General features: G+C 44.8%; 1 non-coding gene across 1 annotated transcript; it reads left to right on the plus strand.

Moving 5' to 3' along the window:
* Window positions 1-3,984: 3,984 nt before the first annotated feature.
* On the plus strand, window positions 3,985-4,056 carry trnad-guc (transfer RNA aspartic acid (anticodon GUC)). Its single transcript has one exon. It is a non-coding gene; the product is annotated as a tRNA-Asp (tRNA).
* Window positions 4,057-10,266: the final 6,210 nt, after the last annotated feature.

The raw sequence follows: 10,266 nt of genomic DNA on the forward strand, positions 1-10,266 counted from the left end.
TTGCTCGGATCCACCTCATGTACAATCTAATTGGTTATCTCTCTGAACCAATCATTTTTCCTTCTACCCTCATAATATTTTGTGTAAGTAAAACTCCCATGAGCATTCAGCTATCACATGATCTCATCAAGCAATGCTTCAGACCAGCGAATAAGAATAGCATTGAAATGTACATAAATAAAAATTTTCTCTTACCTTTTCATAGTCTATCAGCTGCCCTTGCTTTCTGATATTCTTCTTAGTCAAATAAATCGCTTTAGAAGAGCAAAAGAAAGACATGGCAAGAAACTGTGTTTTTCTATTATTCTAGTAAAGGGAAGTAATGATGTAATAGGCGAGCACATGATTAATAATTGGTAATCACCGTAATCTAGCTCGGAGGCTGGCCACTGCTGAGAGCTCCAGAAGTACGGAGTCTAGCAAAAAGGAGATGCTGTCATTTGAAACTATTCAGAAGCAGCGTGACAAAGGTGCTTTGTGATTTAACATGTCAGGGACAAGGCGGGTGGAAGGCATTTTGCTACTTTAACTGGCATTGGTTCTCATACATCAGTGTTTCCCAATCCGGTCCTCGGCGACACACAGATGATCCACGTTTTTGCTCCCTCCCAGCTCCCTACCAGACAGTCTACGTTTTTGCACCCTCTCAGCTCTGGAGCCCGGACCAGATTGAGAAATACTGTCCTACACGGTAATTCCGCAGTCTCTCCAACGAATAGTTTCGATATGCGTGCCCCCCCACATGGCCACCACCCTCTCGCGCTGCCCTCCATCTGAAGAAACCGTGGTTTTAGGTTACCTGGAAGCGATACGGCGTCTCGTCGGGCCCCAGGACGAGCGTCCTGGGGTCCTTTAGGGGGTAAATGTAGCCGTGCTTCACGATCAGATTCCCCACATGAAGTGCCTCTGAAAACACACAAAGTGGTCACTCATTTCCACGTAAACTACTCAAAGCTCAAACAAATCCACTACTCGTAGCCCAGATTTAGGCATAGTAATTCTCTAAATTTTTGTCAGTGGAATACAGTAGAACACACGATAACTAGAAACTGAGTAGGCATATTATATTTTATTTTACGGTATAGCAAGTAACTGGAAAAAACGTTGACATGGTGCACAGAATAAGCCGCGGGGATGGTGCATTCCTCATCGGAACTATAATTAATTACGAGTAATTGGGACTTTCCACTTTCCGGCTGCCTCCGCGGCCATTGGCAGTCAGGCGCTCCCGGGGGTTTCAGACCGGCGCAGCAACAGCGCTGCTAGGGGGAAGCCTAGTGTTTACAGGGAGGGGTAACTGCTTACCGGGGCAACAGGTTTTTTGCCCATTCAAGTCTGTTAATGCATCTGCCATCTACTGCCTAAAAGTCCCCTCCTTTCCATTCCGACTTCTTTTCCAATCTGGGCTGTAAATCAGGGAAATCTGCTCCCTTGCTATTTAAAACCTCATCTGCATCGCCCGGGAATTCAGGACAACAGCGTCTTGCAGAAGTGCATAATGAGGGAGACGGATAGCGATATTTCTCCAGGCATGACTGACTGCCTCTGGCTATCAGCGAAGTTTGCATCGGGACTATCAAACCGTACAGCTCAGCATGCGTAGCGGCGCGACTCGGGACTGGCCTACAGATTATTTGTACTAATAGCCTCTCAGCAGAAAGATAAATAATTCAGCAGATAAATTGACGCCAGGGGAAGAAAATCCCAAAAGCTTCAGGCGAATGGGGTGTCTATGTTATGGACAAGCTCAATTCTGACATTTATTAATTCACAGGCTCAGCAATATCAATGGAACAGAACATGCTTCTGTCAGACACGTGAATTGCATATGCTTACACATAAATGCAGCTAGGCTAATCTGTTGTATGGATGACAAATTCTATTACTTCATTTGTATTTATTATTCAAAAGACTCGTTTATTTCTGTTATTTTATTACAAAAAAAAAAAAACCTGATGACGTCTTTCGCCAGCAGGGGCGCCATCGTCGTCACGAAGGGAAAAAAACAATCGATTAACCTCACATAAGAGCACCAGGTAACGCTTCCCTACATACTTCTCGGCCCTACCTTCTTCCATGATGGAGTACTTCTGAATTAGCCACTCCACGATATCATTTCCTGGGAAGGCATAGCGAGGAAGGCATCTAGTTAGAGTCGAGAAATGCATTAAGCCGTCATAAATCAAAAACGCTGAACTCGATAAATAAATTACATAAATAAATATGAGCGCAAGGAGATCGATGACAGTCTTAATGCACAGGATTCCCGAAGACCGCCGATGTATGGGCTTTCCTGTGAAGGGCTTAAATGACCATTAGGACCCGGCCCCCGGGACACTGCACGGCCGGGTGTAAGACAACCCGGGCGGCATGAAAAATTATTTTTAAAAAGTAAAATATGTATCGTGCACCTGTCATCGCATGTGGAATCACTGTGATTAACAGTCTTTGATTCTTCATCTTTATCCCCATGTCGGGATCTTGCATCGCCACAATGACTTGTTCAATCTGGGATAAGAAGAATAGTCAAAATCGTGAAATCAAGGTGACGACAGACATAGTGAAAACGTTCAACCTAGTAATATAATAATTGCTTAATGTGTGATTTGATATGTAATCGTTATATTCATCATTAAATCACCGGAGAGACACACTCATATATTTAGGCATATATATAAGTAAACTACAAGGTTTTTCCTCTGACTATCTTAACTGCACGTCAAAGACGTTATCGGATATTCCCGACTACAGACTTTCGGTTTGATCATTTATTCGCGTTATTAATTCGGCTCCTGATTACATTAAACTAAACATGCTCAGATTGTTACAACCTTTGCTTGTCGGTTATTTTTGGGATCTTTCTGGATGGGCTCAAGGCGGGGTCTGTAAGCACAAGCAAACTGCCAGCACTTTTGTTTTACATGAAAATAGTTTGATGTCGGCCTATTGCGTTATTGTCTGGCTATAATTTGGAGGCAATATTAAACAATAGGCCCATATATTGTAAATATACATGTTGTGTTGTTTTGTTGTTATCACAAACGTATAGCCTGATCATAAATTTCATGGATACCTGGATGTTGTATGTTCCATTATATTTATGAATGAATGATTTATGTGAAGTCTGGCTTAGATTCGAGAATTAATCATATAGATTAAAAAAAGTTTTCATTTAAAACTTATCTCATATAATAAAATCCTCGTCCGAACGAACATATGTCAGAATGAAAAAACATTTAAATTATTTTTGTGATGCATCAGTATCAATAGCTACAACGTCATAACAGATATAGATATAATGCGGTTCATACTTTTGAAGTTGATGCGTATCTCCCGAAAAAAATCAACTCCAGAAGAGTCCGCGTCTGTAAATGCCTGAACTTCGGAATCGATCCTACCTTTGTTAGGCGCGGCATCTGTGTCTTGCAGCTGTTCCCTTGGATAAAGATGTTAATTGTCATGCTTACAGCATCTCGATCTCCGGCGTTTGTGAAGTTGGGATTGATGCTGTCCTGTGTTTTTTTTTTCCTTCCACACTTAAGCTCTGCTTGTTACTGCCCCATAGCGGAGCGCAAGTGAAACGGACTACCGGAGATTTGCACTGTTTTTCTGTTAGTGTGTATAATCAAAATATGACTCAGTTTGGCCAGTTAGAAAAATATGATAATAGAAAAGTATTCTTTTCCTCTCACTTTTTTTTCTTGATTTAATTACCGACTTCACGTACTTACACTGTGTCCCGTTGCACGATGTAATATTGCGAAACTATGATTTTGTGGCAGTGTTTTGTAAAGGAATTTTCCGTTTAATCATCGTCTTAGTATAAAGCTATATGGTTGTTCTGGTATCAGTGGACGTACATTATGTATTTTTTCTTCTCTTGAGCACCATGGTCATGACATGAAGCTCAGTCATTGATTACTCGCAAATGTTAGTAGTCATCCGCTGTTTATCTTGAAGATGTAAAAGTAGTGCGCGTACATCTCCTCGTTAGTATAGTGGTGAGTATCCCCGCCTGTCACGCGGGAGACCGGGGTTCGATTCCCCGACGGGGAGAGTCTGCATCTTTTTGCCTCGGTCTCAAAAGGCACCAAGCTAGAACCGGCCCCGTGTTAGTGGAAACAGGGTTTGTGACTTGTACTCATGCATAATATTCTGCGGGTCGCTCAGCAGCGCAGCATATGAAACTAGACTCGGATTGTAAGTGTGTGGTTTTGATAATTGATGTATGGATGGATGGATCCTTAATAAGAGATATAAACAATAAGGTCCAGTCGCCAACTAATCATGTAAAATACGTCATAAACTCATGGTTGTTAAACCCAGAATAAAAATGAAGACGTATAACTAGGAAAGTCAACTTGCACATTTCAATTTTGGTTCGATATAATCACGTTGTCCTTAACCCTCCAGTGCAGGAGGGGACGGTAATGCGCATCGAATGTTTCCGAACCTGTGTGTGATACAACCGAGGAAGAGCCGATGACTTCGGGGGAGGAGGGGCAGGCGACTCGGAAGAAAAAGCAGCAGAACCCAATGCAGCCTGTAGCCCATTCAAAGGCCTACTGTTGGACCTCTGCTTATTTTGCAATACGTCTTTAGTACGGACTGAAAAATGTCCGATTTCGATGAGTTTGAGAAGCAGTTAAGCGAAAATCGGCAAGGTAAGTTTGGCTTTGAAGATCGGTGTATGCTCCCTGTTTTAGGGTAATAAAGTGGCCGGCGTGTCCTAGCGCCGAGGATGGTGCGGAGGGCACTTCTGCTGGTTCCGAAAAGAAAAGCGCGGCTGGGAAATCGGTGCCTTTTATCCGAGCGCTCGCCGATTCTGAAACCTGCCCGATTCTTCTTCTCCCAGCTGCCGCAGGATCCCCGAAAACTGACCGCTTTGGTAAATCAGTGACATTCTTTGCTTGGCATTGTTATAGAGATCGCTAGGCCTGCATCCATCAGTGCCCGGCGTACATAACATGGACATTTCAATGAAACGTTATTGGGGTGCACTCGATGTGAAAGCCTGCGGTTTTATTTATTTAATTATTTACCATTATACACTTGGATCATAAATTGTGACCCGCGTATTTTCATTCGCAGTAACACACTATGCATGGATGTTTGTTGCAAGCGTTATATTTTCAAGATCACGTTTAAAGTTTTATGCAAATAAAAACGACCGCGACCACTTGATTTAAAGTCCGCACTTAATAACAGTGTTAGTTACTTGGTTTTTAAATACTACGACGAGTTTTCTATATAATGATATGATTTTGTCTCTTTCCGATGCACAATAGCCTTTCCCTTGGGTCCGAAATGCTGGCCCTGTCATCCGTACAGAATAAGTCTTTCTCACACGATCGCCGTTTCTTCATGATGTATAGACTCTAAAAATCAGCCGCGTTCCCTGGAATCATAACAACTGCTTTTAGGTCGTTATTGCAAAGTCTTGCACCTGTATCTACCTTTACAGCGGATAGCAGTAACTAACAATGATGTACAGTTATATAACAATACACATATAACTTCATTAAAGTGCAGAGAATCCAGTAAACTGAATAAACTTAAGCCATACTAACGCAACTGAAATATACAACATGCGTTACAACGGAGTCGAAAGTAGGATTGATTTATGTACCTATCAAATGGCAATCTTGTCATATCAGCTCCTTATCACTAAATCACTAAAATGTCATTCGAAACGACCTGATTCGGCTAGACGAGCACTAAGTGCCGCCGTGTTTGATAAACTAGCAGTTCCAGTCATTCATATCTGCGCTCTGACTATGCCTGCGATTGCGGTAATTGGTTATTACCGATTTACGTAAGATGCATTGGCCGCTCCGTGTCTGTACTTTTGCAGCGGTGCATTACCGTAACGCTGTTATAACTGATGCATGAAGCTGATTCCTCGAGCAGCACCTGCGTTTAAATGCTTCACTGAAAACTGCACCTTCAGGGATTTATTTAAGCTTCTATATGAAGGACCTGCTGGGATAGAAAGGTGATATTTTATTGCTAGTTTAATAAAGTGCTGTCTGTCAGATTGAAACGATATTAATTACCCATCCATCGTCCAACCAGTTATCTTAGTCAGGCTCCCCTGGAGCCTATTCCAGGCAAATTCCCCATACAGAGAGCAGAGGCAAAATTCAGGCCTCCAGACTCGGAGGCGTGAGGCAACTGTACTCACCACTGTGCTCCTATATCATTAATTAGTCTGGTTATGTTTTTATTGTTTCACAACAGACTGACATTCAAGGGGATGTCCTTGTGCCCTTGAAATTATTAGCCATTGAGAGATGGGTGTGTTTGTTTCAGGAGGGTGTGATTGAATATGTGAATTGAATGGAGGTGCTTCATTCTGGTGAGGAAACTGGGGAGTTAGACCCCGTACCACATCTTGGTCTCCGTAAGTGACTTTTAAGGCATAGCGCTGGGTCAGTCAGCATCCAGCACCCCAGGGAAGTTGGTAATATGATTACTCTGTGACTCATGGGCTTCAAACCCACAACCATCCGGACACACATTCATAATCCCTCTGAGTTACACATCTTGGATTTATCGAAATGGATGGTAGGGGGGCAGTCATGTCGCTCCGCCCACCGTCTCACTGGTACCACGGTGTCGTCCCCCAGAGCGGGAGAAGGAGCGACACAAGAAGCGTAGCCGCAGCCGGTCTCTGAGCCGTGGCGAGAAGCACCGCCGCTGGAGCAAGGACTCCAGGGGGCGGAGTCACGAGAAGCGCAGCAGCAGCCGCGACCGCAAGGGTCGTGACCGACGGAGCAGCTCACGCGAGCACAAGAAGCACAGGTACCCCCCCTCACGGTCCCGGTTACAGGCACTGAAGCTGATATCTAGCATGGTTTGAGGCCTCTTAACAAGTTTCTTTCACAATCAACCAATTGGTTTCTTCGTGGTGGGAAGGGGGACTGTACCCATATTAAATTTTAACTGGCGTTTATAAGTAGCCCCCGCCATAGCGATGGGACCTCAAAGCCAGCCTAAAAAGTGGCGCATGGTCACACCCTCATGACCTTAAACTGCCTGCGATCCAAAGTTAAATGTAAACATTCTGCCATCTGTTTGTTTTTGCCAGATTCTGAGTGTTTACACTGTATTGTTTGGGGAAAACAACCTTCTGTTTTGTGTTTGGGCAGCTACTCTCCTCGGAGAAGCCGTAAGAAAAGGACATACAAGTACTGGGATGTTCCCCCTCCGGGATTCGAGCACATCACCCCCATGCAGTACAAGGCAATGCAAGGTTTGGATGCGACGCTTCCATGTGTGCTAGTTCAGTATTGCAAGGTTATGGTATATTGGTTGCAATGAAAGCATTTATTCTGGAGTGCCCTCCTCCCCCCTGCTGGTCAAAGAGGGAATAACACTTGGGATGATTTCAGACAGTGTGAAGAGAGCTTAAACCTAGGGGTTAGAAGCAAATGAAGGCGACGATCCGGATGTTCTGGCCGTCCCTGGTTGGGGTCTTGAAGCCCTTTCTCCTCCCCACAGCTGCAGGGCAGATCCCCACGATAGCTTTACTGGCAACATCCACCACCAGCGGCGTGGCAGTGACGCCCACCCAGGTGCCGATGGTCGGCAGCCAGATGACCCGGCAGGCCAGGCGGCTTTATGTCGGCAACATCCCCTTCGGCCTGACGGAGGTGAGTCCAGGCAAAGTCCCGCGTTGCCTTCTGTCATGCATACTGGTGTCATGTGTAGCTCAGTGAGTTAGGACACTGAGCCGGTCACAAGAAGGTTGTTGGTTCAAATCCCTTGGGCAGCAGAGTGATTTCACCATTGGGCCCCCGAGCGCAGCCCTTAAGCACTATTTGCTCTAGGAACTGTCTGGTCCTGCTTCTTCAATGAAATGTATGTTGCTTTGGATGAAAGTGTCCGCAAAATAAATAGATAAATGTACTAGACTTGTCAGTCATTTTTTTTCTCGTTTGCCTGTTTTGATGTCTTCAGACGTCTGCCTGTCTTCATTCAGTGTGTCTGCCTGTCTTTTTAGGAGGCCATGGCGGATTTCTTCAATACCCAGATGCGATTGGCTGGCTTATGTCAAGGTCCCACCAATCCCGTCCTCGCTGTTCAGATAAACCAGGACAAGAACTTTGCCTTCCTTGAAGTAAGAGTCTTTCCTGCCTAATGGCTGCTGTGTCCAGGCGGAGACCGCAGCCTTCCCTGATTAACGACGTTCTTCGTTCTGCCCTAGTTTCGGTCCGTGGATGAGACCACGCAGGCAATGGCCTTCGACGGCATCATTTTCCAGGGTCAGTCGTTAAAAATCAGGCGGCCCCACGACTATCGCCCCCTGCCTGGCATCTCAGAGCAGCCCGCCTTCCACGTACCAGGTCCGTTTTGCTTGTCGCCGTCATAACCTTAATCTTTATTTACCTTTGAAGAGCCGATCGGCAAGGCCAGTTTTTTGTACTCGTTACGGACTGACTGTCCTTCGCAAGCTGCGGATGTCTTGTCATATAAAGAGGGAGACTTTCACTTTTATTTACTTAATGTTGTAAATATTTAGCAGACAGTTTTATCCAAAGTGAAGAATGTTTTTTTTTTTTTTTTTTTTTTTGAGAAATCAGGGTCAGCCTGTCCCTAGAGCAAACTCGCCGGCCCAGTGGTGTGATCACCAGTGATGTGAACCAGTGATCTTCTGATGATAACGCTGGCATCCTAACCAGCTGAGCCACACACACACACACACAGCTCAGTCACTCACTTCTTACTGTTAACATAGGGGTGTTGTGTGGCTCTGTGATGTTTGCCCATGAAAAGAAGGTTGCTGGTTGGCAGGGTTGGCAGAGTGATTTCACCACTGGGCCCTTGAGCAAGGACCCTAACCCCCAAATTGTTCTAGGGTTGCTGGCTCCTATTCTAGTTAAAAATTCTGGACACACCTACTGAAAATGACTTGTTTTTCAGCAAGATAATGACCCAAAGCCCACCTTGAAGGTTATGCAAGTAGCTTATTACCTTGTGAACTAGGAAAGAGATGGTCCCCACAGCCCCCCAACCTAAACTCTATAGAGCTGGTTTGGGATCAGTTGGATGAGAGTAAGAGTAAGGTAGCCAGCTTGCGCGCAGAACTTGTGGAAACTCGAGGACTGTTGGAGAAACGGTCCAGGTGGGTACATATGTTAGCTGGTTGAGTCCGCAATGCTGTCATCGAAGCCAATGGCTCCTATTTTGAAGAGACAAAAATTTTGTCTTTGCAGTACTTCATATGCATAACTTCCATGCCCAAAGGCCTTTTACTATAAGGTGAATAACAGCTAAAATAGAGACAAATGCATTAAGAGCAGGTGTGTCCATACTTTTGACTGGTGCTGCATGTGTCAGCATCTCCCATGGAGAGCAAGATGGGAGAGACAAAAAACAGTCGTCAAACTGCCCCAGTATTTAGGTATTTTTTTGCTGGAGTTACATTTATCTGATATTATATAGGAGATAACGACGTCATACTGATTTGAAGTTGGCTTATTTCACTCGCGCCGTTTGCTCGTGGTCATTATCCGGCATGTTGACGGTTTGCTGTGATCGGCCGGCTTTGGGCGCCGTGCCGCTCTGTCTGCAGGGGTCGTCTCCACCGTGGTTCCAGACTCGCCACACAAGCTCTTTGTCGGAGGCCTGCCCAACTATCTCAGTGACGATCAGGTACCCCGCCCTCAGTCTCTGTCGCCGGGGAGCCGACCCACAACCCTCCTGTGTTTCTGTCCCACTGCTGCACGTGGAACTCAAGCAGGCATGCACACACACGCACACGCACGCACGCACGCACGCGCACGCACATACATACATAAAATAAACACTCGTCTCTGTGTAACTGATTAGTAGGAAAAGAAAGCCTGTCAAAGTTACCTCACCGCTTAAAATTCATTACAAGATACTGGGGGGTCAAATGTCAGCATCATGTTTAAAGCTAGCTGCTGAAAATAGCCGCACATTTGAGGTTTTTTTTTTTTTTTTTTAAAGATATTCATGGGATTTATTAAACATTTATTAGACATGTAGGTAATGAGTTGACAGTTACATTACGCTCATTGTTTATCCAGCTGTAAATTATGAAGATATTGAGACCCCGCTAATGTAAAAGGTACGTTTCCCAAAACCTCATGTTATCGACTTGCATAGTTGGAACCATTCAGTTGTTATCTAATGTTGTTAGCAAATAACCTTATTAGCAACAAAGGCTTTGGGAAACGTGCCTTACAGCTGGCGGCTTGCCAAACCAGTCACGTAGCCAGTCCCTGTGCTGCCTGTTGC

The sequence above is a fragment of the Brienomyrus brachyistius genome, unplaced genomic scaffold, assembly GCF_023856365.1.
Source record: "Brienomyrus brachyistius isolate T26 unplaced genomic scaffold, BBRACH_0.4 scaffold124, whole genome shotgun sequence".
In the NCBI taxonomy this organism is placed as follows: Eukaryota; Metazoa; Chordata; class Actinopteri; order Osteoglossiformes; family Mormyridae; genus Brienomyrus; species Brienomyrus brachyistius.